We start from the raw sequence: 25,231 nt of genomic DNA, 5'->3' as shown, positions 1-25,231 counted from the left end.
TGAGAGGAAAGGCAGGTATAAATGTTTTTAATTAATAAATAATTTTTAGTAAATAGAAATATTTGTGTTAAATTGCCACTCAGCCACTGATTTGTAATTCCCTTGGTCCCTTGCAAAGATTTAACTGACCTGAAAACATCTCTAGAGAACCCCATGCCTGGTTTGGTTCCCTGTTTCTCGACCAGGACCCCATAAGTACATATCCACATTTTATTACTTCCCTGGCAAGATTGTGCAACTACCACGTTCTACTACAACAGAGAGAAAGTCACTTTCGAAGCTTATTCTTTAGCCCTGGGCGACAATACGCTTTTGCAGGCCTGCACATTTTTACACCAACTACCCCAGTCTTGCCCCATGTGGTGGTGTGAGGTTGGTTGATACCACTGGTGGTGGAAAGTGTCATCATGCCCATCATGTCATGGCTGACTTATGGCGACACTGAAGGGTTTTCAAGGCAAGAGACAAACAGAGGTTTGCGATTGCCTTCCTCTGTGTAGCAATCTTGGACTTCCTTGGTGGTGGCCTCCCATCCAAGTATTAAGCAGGGCAAACCCTGCTTAGCATCTGAGAGCTGGCAAGATCAGGCTAGCCTGGGCCATCCAGGTCAGAGTTGATACCACTAGACTTCCTTTTTTTTAACCTATAATTTAAGTATATTGAAACAGCCTTTGATTTGGGAAGGGTGAGGGAGTTGGTCTGTGTTTGGTTGCCGGATGAAGCATCTTCCTTTTTGTATCAGTGTTGTATATTCATTTTTTAAAAAAAATCTATTGTAGAAGAAGAAGAAGAACAGTTGGTTTTTACATTGATACGGCAAACGGGGGTTCGTGGGGGGAGAGAGAGACCTGCAGATCGTTATTCAAGAAAACAGTTTATTCTGGCAGCTGCGACCCAGAGCACTCTATCGAGTAAAAATCTCTGAGCCCCGATCATACTGAGGAAGGGATATTTATCCAAATTCAAGATATGACAACCCATCAACATTCAGGGTAGGCTGATAGCACTCCAGACATAGAGGCGGCGCAGTACAGTTCAGTTCTATCCAGTTTCTCCTATCAATGTTTATAGTTCACTCTGACTCTCCATGACTCTTAACCCACTTCCTTAGCACACAGACATACAGGGATATTCTGCCCAGCAACAAGCTATTCCCTGGCTGCCCTAATACATTTTACAGAAAGGAAAAGAGATTATTACAAATTGCTAAATCAGTGGATCTTCCATAGTCAGGGGAAGTCTACCTGCTGTCACAACATGCTGACTTTCTCTACCACTGAAGGAAGAATCAAACCGGCTTACAATCACCTTCCCCTCCCCACAACAGACACCCTGTGAGGTAGGTGGGGCTGAGAGAGCTGTGACTAGCTCAAGGTCACCCAACTGGCTTCATCATGTGTAGGAGTGGGGAAACCAACCCAGTTCACCAGATTAGCCTCAGTTGCTCATGTGGAGGAGTGGGGAATCAAACCCGGTTCTCCAGATCAGAGTCCACCATTCCAAACCACCACTACGCCACTCTAAAGCATCTTCTGTTTTGTGTCAGTGTGGCTCAGAGGTAGAGCATCTGCTTGGCATGCAGACGGTCCCAGGTTCAATCCCCGGCATCTCCAGTTAAAGGGACTTGGCAAGTAGGTGATGTGAAAGACCTCTGCCTGAGACCCTGGAGAGCCACTGCTGCTGGTCTGAGTAGACAATACTGACTTGATGGACCAAGGGTCTGATTCAGTATAGGGCAGCTTCATGTGTTCATAATGTATGCTCTTTCATGTGCTGGCTACTGAGCGGGGCTCAAACGTTGTAAAAGCATGACTTTTCTCAGAGAGCTAGTCTCTGTAAACGGCTTCTGGTTTCCATCAGCCTTAGGAATAGAAATCCCAAGGTTGTTCCCAAACTCTCCTATTTTTCTTGGCAGTCTGGTTTCTGAGCAGCTAATAGGAACAAATGCCTCCTTCTGATGTTCGTTTGTTTAATGCATTTACTACTTTGGCAAATTAAGCACCATTATTATTACTGTAGCCTATAATCTATGGGAAGTGGGTTTTGTTCTGAAGGAAGCAATCAGTTTCGCTTGTTTTAAAAACGCTTAAAGGGGGCAACAGAAAAATAACTGGTGAAATACCGGTGTGGGAACATAATATTTTAAAGCAGCTGTTACAGTCTTCTGTTGGATATAAACGTAGGTCAGGCAGATGCATGTTTAAATATACCTGACCTTTGAGCAAAATGTGTACACAGATAGAGGTTTGCTAATCTAACATAATGAAACTTGACTGTAAAAAATTTGTAGCCCAAATTTCAGAGAACTGGAAGTCACCAAGGTCCATAATTCCTTATGTTTTTCTCTGCAATCATTTTAAATGGAGAAAAAAATTAAATAATTTTAAGTTGCAATGAGGGAGGAATAAATATTCATCCATGTAGATGGGGGGTTCATCTATATTTTGCTAATATAAGAAAAAGGCAGACACATTAACAGAAGAGCTCACGTCAGACTCTATGAACAAACTAGAGTGAACGGGGTTAATTGGCAGACTTGTTTGTTCCTCCCTGCTCCCCACCCCCCGCCATGCAACACCCTGAGAATGAAAATGCAGATCTTTAACTCCAGTTAATCATGATGTACAAATGCATGCCCTTTACTTTACTGGGGAAAATCCCAGTGGGCCCCTGCCCTGGAGAGCCACCTATCCCTGCCTGCCCCCATGGTGGGGCTTGTAAGGAGGAGCAGTACCCCCCCCATCTTCAAGCTTGCTCTTCATCCCTCCATCAGGAGAGGGGGCACGGTGATGGGAAAGGCGTGGCCCTTTCCCTGGCCATTTTGGCCACCTAGTCTGCCTCTGGCAAGCACTTTAATAAAATGAGATTAGGTTCTTAGTTACTGGGAGTCCTAACCAGGGGATGGATGGATGGATGGATGGACGGACGGACGGACGGACATTTACTAATCCTAGTTACAGGGACAAGAAAGTGATCTCAGCTTATTAAGGCACTTGCATTCAGCAGTTATGTCTCATTGGAGTTAACTGAAGACTTCAGTGTCATTGAGGAAGGGCGGCCTCATCAGTCCAGACACTAACCTAGTTTGTACCTGTCATGAAAAAATAATTGTGGTCTGTTCATCACATCTAAATTTCTGTTCATTACACATGCTTTTCCTCCACGGGGCCCAGAAGGCTCTTGTGGTTCCTGGTAGTTTACAGGGCTGGACGTGCTAAGCTTCAACAGTAAAATTATGCCGCGTACCTTCAGACTGATCAGTGGGTTAAGGTATGGTCCGAAGGTACATCTGGCAACATTAAATGCAGATTGAGACTAAACTGTTTTCATACATCAATTGTTTTCGTCATTTGTGACACTGTTCTCATATCTGGAGACTGATGCTGGTTTCAGAAGGAAATTTAACTTTTGGTCTTATAGCATGCTTGCTTTAATATTAGGCTGAGGGTGAAGACCAAGGTGTCTGTTAAAAGTTTGGCATGTGCACATGTCTAGTCCTTTAACTTGTGTGTGTGTCAAGTGCTGTCAAGTCGCTTCCGACTCATGGCGACCCTATGAATCATTGTCCTCCAAAATGTCCTTATCTTTAACAGCCTTGCTCAGGTCTTGCAAATTGAGGTCCATGGCTTCCTTTATAGAGTCAATCCATCTATTGTTGGGTCTTCCTTTTTTCCTGCTGCCTTCAACTTTTCCTAGCATGATTTTCTTTTCCAGTGACTCTTGTCTCCTCATAATGTGACCAAAGTACAACAGCCTCAGTTTAGTCATTTCAGCTTCTAGGGTCAGTTCCGGCTTGATTTTATTTGTTTTTTTGTTTTTTTTTGGGCAGTCCACGGTATCCGTAACACTCTCCTCCAACACCACATTTCTAAGGAATCTACTTTCTTCCTTTAACTTAGCGTAGTCCTATTGATCTTAACTTTGCGGTTAGTCTGAACGGTGCTGGTATTTTGTCTGTAAAATTCCAAGGAAATTGGCTGGCTTAGCGTAGTTTATTTAAGAAACGTGAAACAGGCAAACGCGACTAATTTTTTAGACCTTGGACTTCAGCCGTGGCTGCTAACGACACATTGTACATTGGATTAATGAATTTCTTAGAGTTACCAGCAGGTGGCCCCCCAGTGTTGCAAATGATTGTACTCCACAGTTACGTTCTTGTTTCTTTCGGAAATAAATAGTTCTTGTTTACATATTAAAATTCACTGGCCTTTCTTATGAAGATTATTATGTAGGGCAGGGGAATCTTCATTATGGTGCTATCTGTAAACTAAAGTGGCTCTCAGTAATAAATAAGACGTGCAGCTTCCCTCTCATGAGGCTTTTTCAGATGATTCTAGTGGATTTGGTATCAAAAGGTTTATGTTGTGATAAAAGTCTCTGAAGAGCCAGCGCATCAGCACATTAATAAATAGGGTTGCCAACCTCCAGGTGGTGGCTGGAGATCTCCCCGCTATTACAACTGATCTCCAGCCGATAGGGATCAGTTCACCTGGAGAAAATGGCCGCTTCGGCAATTGGACTCTATGGCATTGAAGTCCCTCTCCAAACCCCGCCCGAAAACCTCCCACCAATGGTGAAGAGGGACCTGGCAACCCTATTAATAAATGTTCTGCTTCCTGTCCTCTTGACCTTTTGGGGGGCTACTCAAATAGAGAGGAGAACCATTTATTACACTGACTCCTGTGACTTTGCCAGCACAATAGAGAGTGAGGTCGTCAGGCAATGTCCACAACTGATTTAGGATTTTTATTTGCTGCATCTCCAGAGACTTGCTTGAGATGGCTCGCAACGTCAAAACAGTTCAGTACAATTGTAGAAACAACAGTAGAAGAATTATCCATATTTAAAACAGGGGGTGGGGGGAGAGCAATATGCATTGAGTTGCAACTGACTCATAGGCCATTTATGCATGGGAGGTTTTGCCATGGATTTGCCTCTCTCTAGATGCACATTTTCCCCACCTGAATTCTTAAAACTCTGCATGGGGGTTTATTGTTGAGTTTTGAGAATTTTTGGGGAAATGTGCATCTAGAGAGCAGCAAATCCAAGGCAAAACCTCCCATGCATAAATGTCCATAGCGACCCCATCCATAGGGCGTTCCAGGGGAGAGATGAGCAGAGGTGGTTTGCCATTGCCTTCTTCCGGGTAGCAACCCTGGACTTCCTCGGTGGTCTCCCATCCAAGTACTAACTGTGGTCAACCCTGCTTAGCTTCTAAGTTCTGAGTGGCTCAGGCTAGTCCAGGCTCTTCGGGCTGCTATTTAAAACAAGCTAGGGCATAAAAACAGCGTTAAACGACCTTCAGCAGGCTAAAATGATATCCGCAAATCAATCCTCAGGCTAGAAACAGAACGTAAAAACTACTCTAAAACAAAACAGTAGAACACTCCTACTCTAACCTACAGGCCCTATGCCTCTGTGCCTTCCAGCTGGGCCCCAGTGGCTGCCCACGGCCTCCACCTGGCATGTGCCACCCACCTTGTTTTCCTGCCACCTGCAGAGGCTTTTCTCTCTCTCTCTATTCAACCTCTGCCACCACCTGGCCTTTGTTAGAATTGCCCACTGGGAGGGCCAGGACCCCCCTGCTTCCCTTCCCAGTTCTGAGGCCTCGTGGGTAAAAAGCAATGTTTTGCCATGGCTCCTAAAGGACAGTAAAGTCAACGCCAGGTGAGCCTCAAGGGGGATCCTCCAATTTCCCTCCACTTTCCTATTTGCCAATGCAACATCAAACGTAGCATCGGCTTATTGATAGCCATGATGCTCCGGATAAGATGGAATCAGCTACCTAGGGAGGTGGTAAGCTCCCCCTCACTGGCAGTCTTTAAGCAGAGGCTGGACAAGCACTTGTCAGGGATGCTCTGGGCTGATCCTGCATTGAGCAGATGGTTGGACTAGATGGCCTGTATGGCCCCTTCCAACTCTATGATTTTAGATTACAGTATCATGAGGCTCAGTTGTTTTGAATGCAGAGACCAGAAATAATGTGACAATAAACAGTTTTAGTCCAAATGTATGTGTGTGTTTTGTGTTTTTACATTATCTCAAGATAAAATGAACATTCATTTGGCTGAAATACTCATACTTTTTCTGAATAAGTAGCAAAAAGTTTTTTTTAACAACAAAACGAGCACGATTTTATATTTGAAGTGCTACATTCACAAAAACTCCTTTGCACCAACTGTTAGTTAGAATTATAGGTAACAAGGGGCCTCTTACTGGCACCCCTGGTAGCCAGTTTTATTAGATGAAGAGGTGTTTATAGACTCTAACGGTGTTCTCCGTGTGAGAAGGGCTAGCAGTCAACCACATTTAGCTTACATTAATGTGAATGGTATTCCAGTAATTTTAGTCGAATGTGGATTTTTTTATGTTTTTAAAAAGGGTCGTGTGTTTAAAACATTATTTTAATTTGACCTAGTTAACTTCTTACACTCCTTGCTGAAGAGGAGCTGCTCACGGTCCAGTCCTGAAACGTGGAATTTCCCGAACTTTCTGTCATGTTATCCTTTAGGACTGGGTCAGTAATGAAGGCCCGTTTCTTAGAAATGGCTAAATGTTTTATTTTTAGACGTCGCTATTTGAAATGCATTAAGAACCTGACAGAAAATAAAGTATGCAGTTACCCCCCCAAAAAACCGAAAAAAAATCTCAGGCTTTCATGTTAAAACAAAAATGGGAATACAAAATGAATCACTGGGGATTTTTCGTGTTTTGTTATCTGGCTTTTTTCGTACCACACATGTGATGACTATTTTTGTGAATAAGCGAGATGGAACTGAGTGATATTAAATTCCCGCACAGCAGGTGTTCTGTGTCCCTAGTCTCTCTTGCTCTCTTCCTCCCCCCACCCATCCCCACTTCAATTCAGAAATAGAATTGCAGCCAACCTTGAAATGTAGCAGTCTTGAGTTTTGCGATTTGTCATCGGAGCCAGCAGTGTGGTTACCTTGCAGCTGGTTTATTGTAGAAAATTCCTTCACGGGATCTTCCGCTTCCCACCCGCTAGCTCACTCAGGTTAGCTTTCAGACTGGTTAATGTTCTCCATGAGAACACAAAGAATTTCTTCACCCGACGCATCGTTAAATTGTGGAACTCCCTGCCCCAGGATGTGGTGATGGCGGCCAACTTGGAAGGCTTTAAGAGGGGAGTGGACATGTTGGTGGAGGAGAGGGGTATTCATGGCTGCTAGTAAAAATGGCTACTAGTCATGCTGCATACCTGTTCTCTCTAGTATCAGAGGAGCATGCCTATTATATTGGGTGCAGTGGAACACAGGCAAGACGGTGCTGCTGCAGTCGTCTTGTTTGTGGCTTCCTAGAGGCACCTGTTTGGCCACTGTGTGAACAGACTGCCGGACTTGATGGGCCTTGGTCTGATCCAGCATGGCCTTTCTTATGTTCCCCTCCCCACTTTATTTAGTCTACCACTTCTTGTCTGAGGGATGAGTCTAGAGCGTAAAGTCTTTACTGTTTAGGTTGTAGCGTCCCTGTTACCGACAGCAGAATATTTAGGTCAGGGATCCCCAACTTGATGCCCGTGGGCTTCTGGTGCCCACCAGGTGTTTTGAGGAAGTGGGTGGGGCAAGGCAGTGCTTTCGCCCAGCAAGGCGTCTGATTGACTACTGAAGATTTGATTGGCTGTGCAGATTTTTTAAAATGTTGCTTTGGCAGCAGCTGCTACCACAGCACAAGGATCTACACTATGTTACTAAAGTTAAACTGTGACAATTATTTTGTGGCTGGCTCCGCCTCCTGCGGCAGCCATTTTGTTGCTGCGTCCATTGGGCTATGTCAGGATTCCATATGTGCCTGCAGGCTCAAAAAGGTTGGGGACCCCTGGTCTAGATATTCATATATTAAAAAATTCTGATTCCCAACGTTGGGTCGCACGCCAGTGTGATCAAGAAACAGAACCCAGAACGAGGTTATGAAGATGGTGGCAGAGCTATTAATACATGATTGGGTTTGAATGATGAGGAGGAGGGGCTATGGCTTTGCATACAGAAGGCCTCAGGTTTAGTCCCAGGTAGTAGGTGATGGGAAAGACCTTGGGAGGTGGTGAGCTCTCCTTCCCTGGAGGTTTTTAAGCAGAGGCTAGATGGCCATCTGTCAGCAATGCTGATTCTATGACCGTAGGCAGTTCATGAGAGGGAGGGCATCTTGGCCATCTTCTGGGCATGGAGTAGGGGTCACTGAGGGTGTGAAAGGGGGAGGTAGTTGTGAATTTCCTTCATTGTGCAGGGGGCTGGACTAGATTACCCTATGACCCTGGCGGTCCCTTCCAACTCTATGATTCTATATTTCACTGGCAACTTGTTCAGATCGCTAGGGGAAACGGATGTGGAATTTGCCCCTATACAATATCCCTTATAAGTAAATTTGCTCTCAATTTGTCCATCTCTGCAATCATAGAAATTAGCCAATCCAGTCTCAGTCAGGGAAGTGGTGTTTACCCATTTCTCCATACAGATGGCTTCTTCCATCATGGCTGCGGTGCATAAAAGCTCGGGATGAAAGTTATTAGTCTGAATACCTCCTGCGTCATTGCAGCATTATACAAACATTGTGTGCTTTGCACACGGCTAATGCCGGCCAGGCTGTAGCTTTCTGAGCATCTGGAGTAGCGAGGAACTCATGCCAAGGCCAATACCAGATATTTGAATAAACAGCACATATCGCTACGGTTTTGCTTACATGCAAAACAGGTCTCCACAATTCAAAGTTCTCCTGCAAAAATGGCACCAAAGGGAGGGCAGCAACAGCATCCTAACTATTTTTAAGCAGAAGATCTCCTTGATTTAATGGATAAAAATGGCTTAAGATTCTTTAAGAGCTAGCCTTAAGCCAGCCTATATGGAAGTAATGAGGTATAAACTCAAGGAAGTGTTCTTAGGATTGCAGCCTTAGTTATCTCCACTTATTCCCTTGCAGAGTAGTAAGCTGCAGTACTGCAGTCCAAGCCTTGCTCACTACCTGAGTTTGATCCCAATGGAAGTTGGTTTCAGGTAGCCGGCTCAAGGTTGACTCAGCCTTCCATCCTTCCGAGGTCGGTAAAATGAGGACCCAGCTTGCTGGGGGTAAAGGGAAGATGACTGGGGAAGGCACTGGCAAACCTTCCCGTAAACAAAGTCTGCCTAGGAAACGTCGGGATGTGACGTCACCCCATGGGTCAGGAATGACCCAGTGCTTGCACAGGGGACCTTTACCTTACCTTTAGTTCCAGGATAGTGTAGTGCCAGTGTGGTGGCCAGCGTGGTATAGTAGTTTAGAGTGGTGGTTTGGAGTGGTGGAGTTGGATCTGGAGAACTGGGTTTGAATCCCCACTCCTCCACATGAGCGATGGAGGCTAATCTGGTGAACTGGATTTGTTCCCCCACTCCTACACATGAAGCCAGCTGGGTGACCTTGGGCTTGTCACAGTTCTCTTAGAGGTCTTTCAGCCCCACCTACCTTACAGGGTGTCTGTTGTGGGGAAGGTGATTGTAAGCTGGTTTGATTCTCCCTTAAGTGGTAGAGAAAGTTGGCATATAAAAACCAACTGTTCCTCTTCTCCTCCTCCTCCTCCTCCTCTCCACTTATTCCCATGTAGTTCCAGGATAGTGTAGCGTTAGGGTTACCAAGTCCCTCTTCGCTACCGGCGGGAGGTTTTTGGGGCGGAGCCTGAGGAGGGCAGGGTTTGGGGAGGGGAGGGACTTCAGTGCCTTAGAGTCTAATTGCCAAAGCAGACATTTTCTCCCGATGAACTAATCTCTATCGGCTGGAGATCCATTGTAATAGCAGGAGATTTCCAGCTACTACCTGGAGGTTGTGCAACCGAAACTAGGACTAGTGTCCCAAAAGTGGCTATTGGAATTCTCAGGCACTTATGGCAAGGAGTACATACACAAAAATATGCTGCTACCAATATATTGTACAAAGAGCACAACACAAACAAAAAACGGTGTACAATTGATGCACTAACATGCTAATACATGTGTAAACTTCATCTGAGGCTGCATCAACCGTCCGTATGACTTAAAGTCCTTGAAGCTGAGTGGTGAAAGTCAAACTTAAAGTCCTTGAAGCCGTGTAGTGGAAGCCAAAATAAGTCTCCGGTAAGTTCCTTATTTCGCAACCGCTTCTTCCCGTTGGCAGTCCACACAAACAATATCCTCAGAACTTATGTTCCGAGTGGAAAAGCTCATAGCTTCCTTGTAATGGTGGAATCCGTGGACCATGTTTAAATGCACTTAGCTCCTCTTCCATCTTGGAGATTCGTAGGCTGCCTTTGTCTCCAGTGGGCATCCTAAGCAGTTTCACGACAACATCCTAAAAAAAAGTTAAATAATATGGGGGAAAAACCAACCCATAAATTTGTAACTAATTCTTCAGCACTATTGGGCAGAATAATGCCTGTGTGTTTTTTTGTTTTACGGGCTGGAGTGTGAGCGAAAGCTGAAAATTCAGAAATATCCACAGCGTGGCCAGATCACTAAAGGCGTTTTGTGGCAGTGGTGCTGAGGCTATAAATAATCTACAGCTGTAATCCCAGAGCCTTTCTACTCTCCAGGACCCAAAGATGCCCAGAATTGAAAGCATGTGTTCTCCTACTGAGTTACCGCTTCTATAGAGTCCTAAACAATGCTGGTCTAATGCTTTGCTTTCCAGAAGGGTTACTAGAACAGTGTGAAAGGGAATGTGTTAATGTCATATTAAAATGTTGGATTCTTTAACTTTAAAGGCCTTCTGCGTCTGGCTCCTTTTACATTCCATCTGCGTATATTTTAACTTGCCCGTTATGGGACCAGCCTCTCATCCAGATGTACACAGAGAGCTCCAACACATGCAAAGTTTCCCCATTCAGTCTGGTGACCGGGGGCAGGGGGAGAGATTCCACGTACATGTACAGAGGTGCCCTCTCTATTGAAGCAAATGGGGAAAGTCTTGTGCAAACTGCTAGGGAGTGACTGCATTCTCTAGCTTAGCCTGGCGAATTAGAAGCAGCCATGTCTCTACACATAGTAATGTTTTCATGGGACTTTCAAGATTGGTTTTAATTAAGTTCCACAGATTCTAGCAGTTTGCAGAGGAAAGAAAAGCCCTTCTGGAGTGTATTTTCTGATTAATTTTAACCTGTGTCCTGGATTCTCTGTGCCATTATGACATGTTGGTAAGCTAATTAAAAATACTGTTAGTTTTTTGCAGCTGCAAATACAGTTTTAAAGCGTAGATAGATTGTTCTGATACTGAAACAAAATGAGAAATAGTTAACTTTACGAAGTGCAATTTTTAATATTACGTTAACTAATATTCTTGGGGGATATTGGCTTAATGCTGTTAAAACTCAGCATGTGTGTCTCTGCTTTTTATCTCCAACTGTCTTCTTTTGTGATCATTCTGCATGTTTAAATCATGCACATGGGAACATTTTAAAAATATATATATATTCTAGCTCACCCCGTAAAAGAATATATAAACTTCTTGCTGGAAAGTTGTGCGTGTTTAGTCTTAGAAAATTGTATTTGTTTTTGTAGATTAGTTGCATTTTACCAGTTTGGGTTCAGGGTGGTGCATGTTAAGCATAGTTTTGGCTTGCTGAAATTGGTGACAATGTTTTGAACATGTGCTTCAACCCCATCAGTACCCAGATTCTGTATTTTTTGTGACAGAACACCACCGTCTCTTAAAATGGGGTTAGACCCTAAGGTTTCCTTCCACCAAGGAGTCTTCGTGTCTCTGAAAGAGTCCTTCTGCAAATGGAAGATTCTTCACTTAAAAGAAGGGAATCTTAGGATACAGTGCAATGTTCTTATGTATATCAAAGAAATTAAGCTCAGGCACAGCAAAGCCAGATCCATCTTCTTGCTCTTGTTCTAGTGACGTCCAGCCTTGTTGAACTGTTGGGCATTTTTGAACCAGATTTCCAGCCTTGTTGAACCGTTTGGCATTTTTGGAATTGTGAGAACAGATGTTGGGTGCCATAACAAAATGGCTGTTATGGCGGGCTGCATCCAATCACAGAATGTTGGGCGGTTCCACTATGGAGGCAGCTATTTCCAAAGTGGGGCTCCCTACACACCCGGAGGGGGTCCTCATGGACTCTTCGGAAGCACCTCCAACTACAGTGAAGTGGAGAAAACTTAGGATGGGCTCTTGCATTTCGGGAAGAGAGATTTCAGGAAGACACTAGGAAACACATCAGAGGGTGCCATTGCTCCCACGGATAGTACATTGGAGACCACAGAAACGTTGAGAGAGTGTTAAACAGATCTGTCAGCCTTTCTGCGCCTTAAAATGTTTCCAGCCTAAACCCTCAGTTTACTGTGCAATATGCCATTTGTTATGGAACAAAAACAATATGATGTATGGCCTGCACTTTAGTTCATTTTGCGGTAGTGGAAACTTTACACGGTCAAATCTCTCTGTATTGAGATGTACATGCATAGGTGTCAGCATGATTTAGCATCTACTGGCAAATGTTCCTCTTTCTCCCCTGGTTGAACTCTGAGATAAGATGCAGATCTCCTTTTGTCATCGTAAAATTAGTAGACCATGGACATTCTTCTTTCCCCAGAATAAATACCTTGCTTGTAGTAGTTTGTGTCGTCTTTTTTTGTTGTGCAAAGGATCAAGCATTAAGTGCCGAGTCAGCAGGAGGGGAAAAGGGAAGAATATGAAAGTGTCAAAAGACAGCTTTAAAAAAAGAAAAGCTATGGCGTGTTTAAAAATGCTGGAGTCCAATATGCTTGCAGCTGGGGGTTAGCTACGAAAGCTGGTTCACTGCAGTATTTTACATGCCAGTCCCGTTTTGTGTAAGAACATCCGAAACATCTTGCTTAATTGGACCGAAGACCTGTCTGGTTATTTAATTCACTAATGAATTACCCCACTTTTCTCACTGATGGGAATCCAAAGCCGTATACAAATGTGTGTGTTAAGTGCCGTCAAGTCGCTTCCAACTCATGGCAACCCTATGAATGAAAGTCCTCCAAAATGTCCTATCTTTGACAGCCTTGCTCAGATCTTGCAAATTGAAGGCTTGTGGCTTGAGTCAATCCATCTCTTGTTGGGTCTTCCTCTTTTCCTGCTGCCCTCAACTTTTCCTAGCATGACTGTTTAACAATTTCAAGCTTACCTTGATTCATGCATGCTTCTCACATTCCAACATACCAAGTATAAATTAAATAAATATTTAGAAAACATTAGTTTATAGGCCTTCCCAGCAGAAGAAATAAAACATATATATTTTCAGTAATGCCGTTTTATTATTTAGGTTTTTTTTATTTAAAATATTTATTATCTGCCTTGCTTCCTTACGGAGCTCAAGGCAGTTTACAACATCGATAAAACACATAAAATACATTAAAAACCAAATTTAAAATCACGACTTCAGAATTAACATAATTATTTCTCCAAAGCACCTATTATCCCTAGCTGGCTTGAGGCACTGATTCTTAGTCTTCTTGTACTTGTGACACCCTTCCATCCTCCTAAATAGAATAAATAAAATTTAAATCATATGTGCTATAAAAGAAAAACATTAACAACAATGACATGTAATTCAGTTAGGGAAAATAACATTCATGTCATACTGCGCTTGAAGTGATGTACGCCGACTTAATAACGTTCCGTACATTAAGCAGATGTTTTTGACCTTTTCTTTCCTACTACTGCCTGCTGCAGTTCTGGAAACATTGTTCATCTGCGAGGCTTCTATGCAGTCCCACACTGGGTCTGCGCAGGCGCAGTCTAGCCACGGATAAGACTTGTCAGCTCCTAGCAAAATCTAAAGTGAGAGTACTCCCCCTCCCTCTGGGGCATGTAGCTTTCCTGCCCAACAGTCACATGACCAAGGGGGAGGAAGCACTCTCCCCTCCAGTTCTCTTTCTGCCACCACGGAGAGAGAACGTGTCTTTAGCTTCTCTTCATTATGGAGTCTAAGAAGGCTCCTCTCTTCAAGAACTGCAGTTCTTGCAGCACTGAAATGGCTAAATCCGATTGTCACAAAAACTGCCTTCTTTGTCTGGGGGAAGGTCATACTCCTTCCTCATGTAAGAGCTGTGCAAGATCACTCAGAGGGCATTGAAGACTCGGACTGATCGCCTTTACATGGAGTCCCTTCATCGGACCTCAGCGAGGTTACCTCTAAAGCCGGCATCTGTCATCCATCGTCATCAATGTCTCTTGGCGCCAAACAATGACGCCTACAGTGCTTGAGGATATGTCTCATGATTCCCTGGTTAACCCCTCTGCCCCTGTTCAGAGCGGGTCCCAGGATGCCCTGGTTAGCCCCTCTGCTCCTGTTCAGAGCAGGTCCCAGGATGAGCAACAGCTCCACACTCAATTCCTTTTGCAGCTGCATAAGGATGTTGCTATTCCGACTCTGGACAAGCCTCTTCCGAATGTCGAAGTTGGCGCGGAGTCTAGGTATGGAGCTGTCTCCATTATGCCAAATCCTCCTGCCCCTGCTGGAGGAGAAGTCGGCGCTGCTGTGGCGGTTCGAGTGACCATGAATCCGGAGAAGTCAGCGCCGCTGCTGAGGTGGATCTGGCTCTCATTGCCGGTCTGGATCACGTAGCCCTTCGGCGTCGACCCATCATTCAGCCTTGAATCCCCATTCCGGGTCCCAGCGAGTTGCTAGGAGCTGTTTGAACTCGGCACCGATCGAGACCCCTCTGCCTGTCCGTCCGGTCATCGACGCCAGTCACATTCTTGATGCCGGTCAAGATCCCGTCGCCTGTCCGATCACCGGCATCGGTCAAAGTCCCTTGGATGTTGCTCCACATCTTGGAACCGATCTCTTTCAACGTCGGTGCTGACATTCTCACCACCAATCCAGTTCGTCACTCATCGACTTCTTACTCTGGATCCAGACGTTGTAGAGGGGCCCATCATAGCAGCTCATCCTCTACACAATCCCGCAGTTGTCAAAGTCGGTCGCTCTGCTGCCTCCGACATAGGCACCGCGATGACTCTTACCATCGCCCTTGGCATCGCCAGCGACAGCACAATGACTCTCGGAGCCAAGAGGCTTCTTGGAACCGTGCGTTGCCGAGGCAAGAATTCCCCCAGGAGACTCTCCCAACGAAGGTCTCCTTCTATATTAAAAGACATGGTCCATTCTGAGTCCGATGCTACGGCTACTCAGGACTCTGACTTTGAATCCTGCACCTCGCAACCCTCACCTGGGGACATTGTGGGGGATACTAAATCACCTCCCCTCCGGGGGATGTGAGATTATATGTGGAGCAATTGATCCGTCTGGCTAAGGTTCTAATATAAATTTCCTCCCTGATGACTCAGGACCCATAGATTCCATCATGGATATATTGCATTCCTCAGAGGCAGGTCCTGTTGCCCTTCCAATGATTAAAAGCATTTTGGAGGCCGTCAATTCTAATTGGACCAAGCCAATTTTTGGTTCCCTCTTTCTCAAAAGAGTGGAGAACCTTTACAAGATGCTCTGTGAGGATGGTGAATTTCTGTACCAGCACCCTATCCCAAATTCTATGGTGGTTGAAGCCCTGTCGGGCAAATATAGATCGGGTTCACATTCCTTGCCCCAAGATTGGGAGGAACACAGACTGGATGCTTTAGCCAGGAAGGTTTATACTTCCAATGCCATTGGCCTTCACATATCTAATGTCATGGCAATCATGGCCAGATACCAATATGCCCTCTGGGATAGAATTTCACCCTAAATTAGTATCCTGCCAGAGGATCAACGCCCATCAGACTAAACTGTTCGGAGCAAAAGCATGACCCTCGCCAGACAGCAGTTTACTGCAGCATGTCATGTTGCGGACTCTTCCAGCAAGGTCATGGCCTCATCCATAGTCCTTCGGAAGCATGCATGGCTTAGACAGTCCACCCTTCCGTATGACACTCGGTCGCATATCAAGGACCTTGCCCCTTGACGGCACCTCCGTCGTGTATCGAGAACCCGCCCCTTGAGGGCACCTCGCTCTTCAGCGATCAAACGATGCCTTTCTTGATCTTCTCAAGAAAAATAACCACTAAGTCCTTGGGCGTTGCCCCTACTGTACCAGCTTATAGCCAAGATACTTTGGCAGGCAGTCTCAACCATCCCGGCAATACAGGTACCAAGGTACCTTCCACCAACAATCTCATTTCTGCCCAGCAGGATAGGAAGTTTTCGTGCAGACCTAGACCCAGGAAGGGTCCTAGACCGTCTCTCAACCACCCTGCAAAACCTAAGCAGGCGTTACTAGACGCTCAAGTGTGTTTCACAGACCGGTTGTCTGGTTGTTACAGTATATGATGTTCTATCACTGATGATAATTGTGTTCTCAAAATAAAGCATTGATGCTTTATTGAGTTTGAAACACTGCCTCCCTACCTCCTTCCGGTTTGCACTACGTTGCTGGCTCCCGCCCAACTCCTACAGGAGGTTCAGGAACTTCTGGGGAAAGGGGCCATCCGGGAGGTCCCCTCTGAGGATTGGGGCTACGGGTACTATTCCCGTTTCTTCCTAGTTGACAAAAAGGTGTGGGGGGGGAGCGCCCCACTCTAGACCTGGGGAATTGATGACTTTGTCAAAGTCCAGAAATTTCATGTGTTATCACTACCCGAGGTCCTGCCACTCCTAGATGAGCAGATGTGGTTTGTCATTGGACTTGTGTGATGCATATTTCACATTGCAATCCACAAAGACTGCAGACGCTATTGCGTTTTCTCTGCAATGGCAAGCATGATGGATATACGGTTTGCCCTTGGTCTTGCTACGGCACCTCGCACCTTCATGAAGTGCTTATCTGTGGGAGTTACACACCTGGCCTGGCAGGGATGTGTCATCTTTCCATACTTGGACGACTGGCTGATAGTTGGTAACTCAGAGCTTGCCCTTGCTAGTCGGGCGGAAGTTTTACTGACAGATGGCCATCTAACCTCTTCTTAAAAATCTCCAGGGAAGGAGATCTTACCACCTACCAAGGAAGCCTGTTCCACTGAGGAACCACTCTAACTGTTAGAAAATTCTTCCTAATGTCTAGACAAAAACTCATTTGATTTAATTTCAACCCGTTGGTTCTGGTCTGACCTTCTTGGGCAACAGAAAACAACTTGGCACCATCCTCTGTATGACAGCCTCTCAAGTACTTGAACATGGTTATCATTTCCCCTCTCAGTCTTCTCCTCTTCAGGTTAAACATACCCAGCTCCTTCAACCTTTCCTCATAGGACTTGGTCTCCAGACCTCTCACCATCTTTGTTGCCCTCCTCTAGACACGTTCCAGCTTGTCTTCATCTTTCTTAAATTGTGGTGCCCAAAACTGAACACAGTACTCTAGTTGAGGTTTAACATCAGAGAATCCCCAAATCCCTCTGAGGAGTCAGTCACCTGCCAGAGGGCTGCTTTCAGAACAGATTGCCTCCCTTTTGTAAATGTGGCTGTCCCTTTTGTAAATGTGGCTGTCTTCAAAGGGTCCTTTGGACCCCAGTTATTATGTGGAAATCTTTGAGTCAGATCTTCAAATAATGAGACCGAAAACCTTTAAAACATTGGGTCAGATGTGTCCTATCTCTGGTGTAGTTTGAGATTTTTTTCATGTGGAGCCCTTTGGAGTTCGCTTCAGATTACTTCTTCCTAGTTCAGTGTTTTCGATTTATATGTGCATATAGCAAGGATGCATAGCCAGTGAGTCGGCCTGGCAAAAGGAACTATAAATAATGGTTCTCTCTTGCTCTTCTGGCTTTGTTGAGTGTTGTATGTTTACAAAAGGTTTAGTAAAGCTATTTTTGTCTTTATAAACTACATATGTTTATGTTAATTTGTAAGGTTTGTCATGATTAAAATGTTAGCTGCTCGGTCAAAAAAAGCCTTTAGCAGTTGGGACACTTTGATACTTCAAGGAAAGAAGATTATAACAACATTTTAACACATTGGATGCTATTAAAAGCCCTCCTCCTTGTGGGTTGGGTCCAGACTCAGTTGTCCATCAGCAGAGTGGATCTTTCCTTCCTCCTTTCTCTCACTGCAGCCCACTCATCTCCATGAAATGCTGCTCTGGGGGCGGGGATAAGGAACGCTGAGGAGTGATGTGAACACATGAAGCTGCCTTATACTGAATCAGACCACTGGTTCGTCAAAGTCAGTATTTGCTCAGAGTGGCAGTGGCACTCAAGCAGGGGTCTTTCACATCACCTCTTGATTGATCCCTTTAACTGGAGGTGCCAGGGATTGAACCTGAGACCTTATGCATGCCAAGCAGATGCTCTACCACTGAGCCACAGTCCCTCCCCAAATGACTGAGGTCTGCAGCAGGAAGAGAGGATTGGTAGAAACTGCCAACTTATTGTGCTTTTGCACATGTTGAACAAATGCACTTTCGGTCCATTTTCAATACACGCTGAAGCTGGACTTTTCTGTGTGAAATGGCAAAAATACACTTGCAAACCATCGCTGTAGTGCATTGAAAGTGGATTGAAAGTGTACTATTCAGCATGTATGAAAGCGCATCAGCACCCAAGCCAATGCTTCACAAAAAGGATTTTGCTAAATATGGTAAGGTAGTTAAATGAAAGAAGACAATCAACTGGTAAAAAAAAAAGGTGGGCAGAATCCATCTTTCACTGTGAGGTTGTCAAGCTCTTGCCTCCAGGTGCTTTTCATTACCATCCATGTGAATAAAACTTTTCAGGCAATAGTAGTCACAGTAGTAGTAAACGTTCATTTATAAACAGAGACATGATCCATCTCATCTCTTGGGCACAGCTCTCAGAGGTGTGCCTATTTAAGGAAATACCATTTACCCAGCAAACAGGTTACATGTGTAGGTGTTGTTCACATGTTCCTCCCTCTTGACCCTGGGGTCAGGATCTTTTAAAGTCTTTATATACACAGGTATGTCTTGGACTGATATTTAGGAAGAGGAGGCATTTTCAAGTGAAAGGTTGGCGTTATTGACGACAGAAGAGGCAGAAAAGGCGAGAAAAGAGAGTTAAATTTCAAAATGTATTCAGTAACCAGTTGCAGTACTCAGATGTAGTCTACCCACAGCTGGTTATGCCAGAACCAACCTGTGAGCGTTCCCTAGGAAACATGAGCAGTAGGAATGGGGTGGGGTTGAGAATAGGCCTAGTGAAGGATGTGGAAGGCCAAGTGGTTGGAGGAATTAAGAGACAAGGGAGTTGCCTAGTTGCCCTACGGGGAAAGGAGGAGGTTGTGGCTGATTGGCCAATGGCTGCTGAAGCAAAAGAAAATGAGGGAGGGGAGCAAGATGTCTTATATTACCCATCTTGATGTCATGGGTGGTAGATAACAGCTTAGATGTAAGAAGCTGAACATATAACGATGGCCTAAAGCCAGTCTTGCTAATCCCTTTATCATCATCATCATCATTACCACCTTTAGTAGGCATTTGCATCAGTATACAATAAACAGAATTACGAAATCGGTTAAAACAGATTACATTAAAAGGACATTACTTAGAAGTACGTACAGACTGCTCGCGAATCCTTTGTGCAGACAGGAGAAAACCAGCTACCTGTTGGGTAGCTAATCCCTTTAATTTGTGCTGTTTTTGGCGTGCTGGGGGCTATATTGATTTTGGTACTAATTTTGAAGATGGTCCCATCTTTGGAAATTCAGTCAAGAGAGCTCCTTGTTTGCTCTATCGACGGGACATTATTTGAGAGATGTGTATTCTGCGGTCTCTGCTGAGCACCTTTAATTCTGGAAATTTAGGGTGATCTCGTGGACAGGATTGCTCTCACCAGGATGGCCCAGGCTAGTTTGACCTCATCAGATCTTGGAAGCTAAGCAGGTTTGACCCTGGTTAGTACTTGGATGAGAGACCACCAAGGAAGTCCAGGGTTTCTATGCAGAGGCAAGCAATAGCAAACAGTATCTGTTCATCTCTTGCCTTGAAAAGCCTATGGGGGTAGCCATGAGTCAGCTGTGACTTGACAGCACTTTACGCACACGTGGACAGGAATCACAATACAAGTCGGATTCTGTAATTTCTCATGGAACACAGCTTTCCTCACTGTGAGATGGTGTGAGAGCCAGTGTGGTGTAGTGGTTAAGAGAGGTGGTTTGGAATGGTGGAGTCTGATCTGGAGAACCAGGTTTGATTCCCCACTCCTCCACATGAGCGGCGGAGGCTAATCTGGTGAACTGGATTTGTTTCCCCACTCCTACACACGAAGCCAGCTGGGTGACCTTGGGCAAGTTGCAGCTCTGTTAGAGCTGTTTCAGACCCACCTCCCTCACAGGGTGTCTGTTGTGGGGAGGGGAAGGGAAGGTGATTGTAGGCTGGTTTGAATCTCCCTTAAGTGGTAGAGAAAAGTCGGCATATAAAAACCAACTCTTCTTCTATTTCCTCAAGGGTCAATTAAAGGTCTTTGTTTCAGTTATAGTGAAGTCTCTCCTATACCCTTGTGGCACGGTATAACCTTGGGCTTGGGAGCAACAATACCCAGATGAAAATACTGATTCTTCTGTTACTGATCTTTGCATCCCATTCCTGTGTTTTTGGTGTGTGTGTGTGTGTGTGTAATGTTTTCTTCATCTTGTTTTAATGTTTTTATCGTTTGTCGTTTTAGGGGCTCTAAGCCAGGTGGGAAGTGGCTTTGGAACATTTTAAATAAAAATAAATATGGTGCCAGGCGCACTAGTATGCTGCATATAGTTGCAGTGGGAAGCCATGCAACTATCCCAGAGAAGGAGTCAGTGGCCCCAGTCTTCATCAGGGCTTCGCATACAGACTACCTGTGTCAGAATGAAAATAACTTGCATATACAACCCTGACGAGCGATGGAGCTGCTGAATCTTTCTGTGGCAGGCTTGCACAAGACCGTAATTGGAAGTAGAGATTGGGTGCTTTGTAGGGTTGTCAAACTCCAAGTGGGAACTGGAGATCTCCCAGACCTACAACTGCTCTCCAGATTAAAGAGATCAGTTCCCCTAAGGAAAATGGCTGCTTTTGGAGGGTGAACTTTATTGCATTACATCCCTACTGAGCTCCACCCACAAATCTCCAGGAATTTCCCAATCAGTATACTGATGTTAGCTTTCCAGCCCATTCCTGAAAGAGGGGTTGATCCACAGCGGCGAGGAGCAGCATAGCCGCACTGCCTCCTCAGAAACTTCCCGGCCACCATGGAGAGGGGAAAAGCATTTTTTAAAAATAAAATAAAGAAAAAAAGGGGAGAAATGCCCCATAGCGAACAGCAAGGCTGTGCCACCAGCCCCACTGCTGCTCAAGGAGTTCCTGGAGCAAAAGGGCTGTGGAAGCTGCCTCAAGGCAGCTCTACCCCTGGGAATGCCCCCTCACACCAGCGTGGGCTTTCCCTTTTGGGTAAGCCCTGCCGGCGTGGCTGCGCTGATGAGACCAGCAGCGCCTAGACGCTGGCATGTTTGCCCCTGCGTTAGCGTAGGTGCCACCTTATTCTGTGATAAGGTGGCACCTACGCCAGCGTGGGGTCACACTGGCTCCTAAGGAGCTTCCCCCACCCCCCGAGGAATGGCCTCTTCAGTTTTCCTACCAACCTGAAAGCTAACAATTATTATAGTCTTTGCTTTCCTGCTGAGGATCAGGAAAAGCACAGCAGATCGGCAATCCTTATGTAGCCTTTGCATTGTCCTTGCGCTGGATCCAAACTGTTGTCTACAAAGTAGAACTGGAACTCTCATTGCCGCAGCAGTGGAATATGACTGGAACGTGGTAGGGGCCAGGAGGGACTGAAAGTGGAAAACAGCGACTTCTACATTGGTGCTGCTGTGTTCTGCTCTTCCTCTCCCTGAGGAGGCTGAAGTTGGTTCCCTATTCCCAGTTCGTTCCCTATTCCCAGTTCCTTATTCACCCTGACTGATTTTGAGGACAATTCAAAAGCTCTGCACCCCAAAATATGGATTGGACCACCACATATCATACACCCCCACATTCAGGGGACTGTGCCCTTCCAGATGGTGCATGCTGGGTCCTAGTCCAAAGTTTGGTTCTTGTGCCAGCTGCTCCCAAGTGGCATGCCCCCAGGACCTATGCGAATAAGGAACTGTGAATAGGGAACCAACTTCAGCCTCCTCTCCCTGCACAGTCAAGCAAACAGGAGTTCACTTTGGCTTTAATGCTGTTGGGGAGGAAGGCTGGTAGGATGGGTGGGTGGGTCCAAAAGAGATAAAAGGAATTTCTCCCTCTGCTCAGGCTTCTCTAAATGAGCAATTTCCCTTATTTGAATAAAACTAACTGGACCATTAACTCAAAAAATATAAACAAGGCCTCATGCTTTGCTAATTGGACTAGAATGTTCCAGCAATGTTGACATTCACCAACATTGCTGGTATGGTTTAGACGGTGCTTAATTACTGTCAATGACAGCAATTTTCAAGTAAGCTTTGGAAAGATGCACTAATGCAGCGATACAGTTGAGTTATAAGTACTTACCTTGAATTAATGTCAATATGTGGGTGGCATTAAGCCTATTTAATCATAGTTGCTGCCTGAGCCTTACATTTACCTAAAGTGGGGGGGGGGAGCAGACAGTAGAAAGCATTTACTCTTAATTATTGGAAATGGGGCTAAATTTCTTGCCGGGTTGGTTTCTGGCCTAAACACTTGTCCTAGTGCTGAGAAATTAGTATTTTTGTTAAAAGACACCAATGGGTTTGTTTCTTATAGGACTTCCCTGTATGCTCTGGCAGCAAAGAAAATAAGGTCTAGTATGCTTGCTAAGAGAGCTGAACCTTCAGGTTGATTTTAATGGTTGCTAGGTCCCATTGGCCAATTGGGACACCACCACATTTTTTAGTTATTATTTCTCTGAGTGTATCAATTTTAGCATAGTTTATTATATATATATATATATATATATATATATATATATATATATATATATATATATATATATATATATATATATATATATATATATATATTGTGTGTGTGTTGCTGTCAAGTCACTTTCAACTCATGGCAACCCTATGAATCAACGTCCTCCAAAATGTCCTACCTTTGACAGCCTTGCTCAGGTCTTGCAAATTGAGGGCTGTGGCTTCCTTTATAGAGTCAATCCATCTCTTGTTGGGTCTTCCTCTTTTCCTTCTGCCCTCAACTTTTCCTAGCACGACTGTCTTTTCTAGTGACTGTTGCCTTCTCATAATATGACCAAAATACGACAGCCTCAGTTTAGTCATTTTAGCTTCTAGGGTCAGTTCAGGCTTGATTTGATCTATAACCCACTGATTTGTTTTTTTGGCAGTCCACGGTATCCGTAACATACTCCTCCAACACAACATTTCAAAGGAGTCTACTCCTTTGCATAGTTTTATTATATATATTTATTATCAATCCAGAATTTTATTAACCTCATATTTCCTTTATTATGTTTCTGTGGTATCCTTGACATGTTTGTAATGGCCTATGGCTTAATGCAAGTAAAACCATTCATTCATTCATATAAAATGAAATTTACCCTCACTATGCACATCAGAAGTTGCTATTTCCGCATGCCCTTGGATGCACACAGAGCCTTAAAGTTTCAAAGGTGACTTATTGTGCATTCATTTTGTATGTTTAGCACTAACTCAAAACCTTCCAGAGCATATAGAGTTAAATTCTGTGGCACTCCTTCTGGATCATGGCACACATTACAAACACAGTGTCCTGTAGCACTCCCATGTTGAAACCAACATATCATTATCATTATTGAAACCAACATATTGGAGCCAGTGTGGTGTAGTGGTTAAGAACGGTGGTTTGGAGCGGTGGAGTCTGATCTGGAGAACCGGGTTTGATTCCCCACTCCTCCACATGAGCGGCGGAGGCTAATCTGGTGAACTGGATTTGTTTCCCCACTCCTACACACGAAGCCAGCTGGGTGACCTTGGGCAAGTCACGTTCTCTCAGTATCACCTACCTCACTGGGTGTCTGTTGTGGGGAGGGGAAGGGAAGGTGATTGTAAGCCAGTTTGAGTCTCCCTTAAGTGGTAGAGAAAGTCGGCATATAAAAACCAACTCTTCTTCTTCTTCTTCTTCTTCATCATGCATGTGTGAGTGTTCTTCATGGAGGTTACGTCGTAATACCTGCTGTCCAGTCCCACAATTCTGTCGCCCCCCTGTAATATGGATTGAGTAGCTCACCTCTCCAACCCCAGCAATGTTGGGATATTGTCCAGCCTGTAGGCATACTCTGAATGAACTCTCTGCACTTTTCTTGTGGTTGGTTTCAAGATGGCCGTGCAATGAACTGAAAGGGATTTGTGAACAGATTAAATTGTAGGGCTGGAGGCAAACAGAACCTTAGTGCATCACATAAATAATGTGCTTCTCTCCTGGGACAACAGCAGGCATATTGCATAGGGGTTTGAAAGGAACTGTTTTCATTTTCTCCCATTAAAATAGGGATATTGGTATTGTGAAAGGGGGTCACAAGGGTGAGGAAGCAAGTTTTTTTTCCAGTCATGTCCAGAGGAGGGCAACAAAGATGGTGAGGGTTCTGGAGACCAAGTCCTATGAGGAAAGGTTGAAGGAGCTGGTTATGTTTAGCCCGAAGAGAAGACTGAGAGGGGATATGATAACCATCTTCAAGTACTTGAAGGGCTGTCATATAGAGGATGGTGCTGAGTTGTTTTCTGTGGCCCCAGAAGGTCGGACCAGAAACAACAGGTTGAAATTAAATCAAGAGAGTTTCCATCTAGACATTTAGTTAGAACGGTTCCTCAGTGGAACAGGCTTCCTCGGGAGGTGGTAAGTGCTCCTTCCCTGGGGGTTTTTAAGCAGAGGCTAGATGGCCATCTGTCAGCAATGCTGATTCTATGACCTTATGCAGTTCATGAGAGAGAGGGCATCTTGGCCATCTTCTGGGCATGGAGTAGGGGTCACTAGGGGTGTGGGGGGAGGGAATTGTGAATTTCCTGCATTGTGCAGGGCGTTGGACTAGATGACCCTGGTGGTTCCTTCCAACTCTGATTCTATGATCCCACCTGTAATTTTTTAACAGTTGACTTAATTTTTAAATTTTGTATAAACTTTAACGTTTCAACCTCTGAACACTGTGGAATAAAATATTATTTGGGGTTGGGGGTATACTAAAATTTGAATAATTTTTTCATATGGACAAAGTAGTGAAGTATGATTCAAAGACAATCTAAAAATTGACGTGTTGGTTTTTAGAGTCCGCCATCTTTACCTAATCTTTCACATCAATTTCACATGAAGCTGCCTTATAATGAATCAGTATTGTCTGCTCGGACTGGCAGCTGCTCTCCAGGGTCTCAGGTAGAGGTCTTTCA

The 25,231-nt window shown here is 44.7% G+C and overlaps 1 protein-coding gene across 1 annotated transcript in view; it reads left to right on the top strand.

Moving 5' to 3' along the window:
- Positions 1-25,231, top strand: part of WDR70 (WD repeat domain 70) — a 148,828-nt gene that overhangs the window by 49,448 nt on the left and 74,149 nt on the right. The window lies entirely within an intron of this gene.

The sequence above is a fragment of the Euleptes europaea genome, chromosome 4, assembly GCF_029931775.1.
Source record: "Euleptes europaea isolate rEulEur1 chromosome 4, rEulEur1.hap1, whole genome shotgun sequence".
Classification (NCBI taxonomy): Eukaryota; Metazoa; Chordata; class Lepidosauria; order Squamata; family Sphaerodactylidae; genus Euleptes; species Euleptes europaea.
The sequence above is the reverse complement of the archived record's forward strand: the minus strand, read 5'-3'. Positions and strand labels throughout refer to the sequence as shown.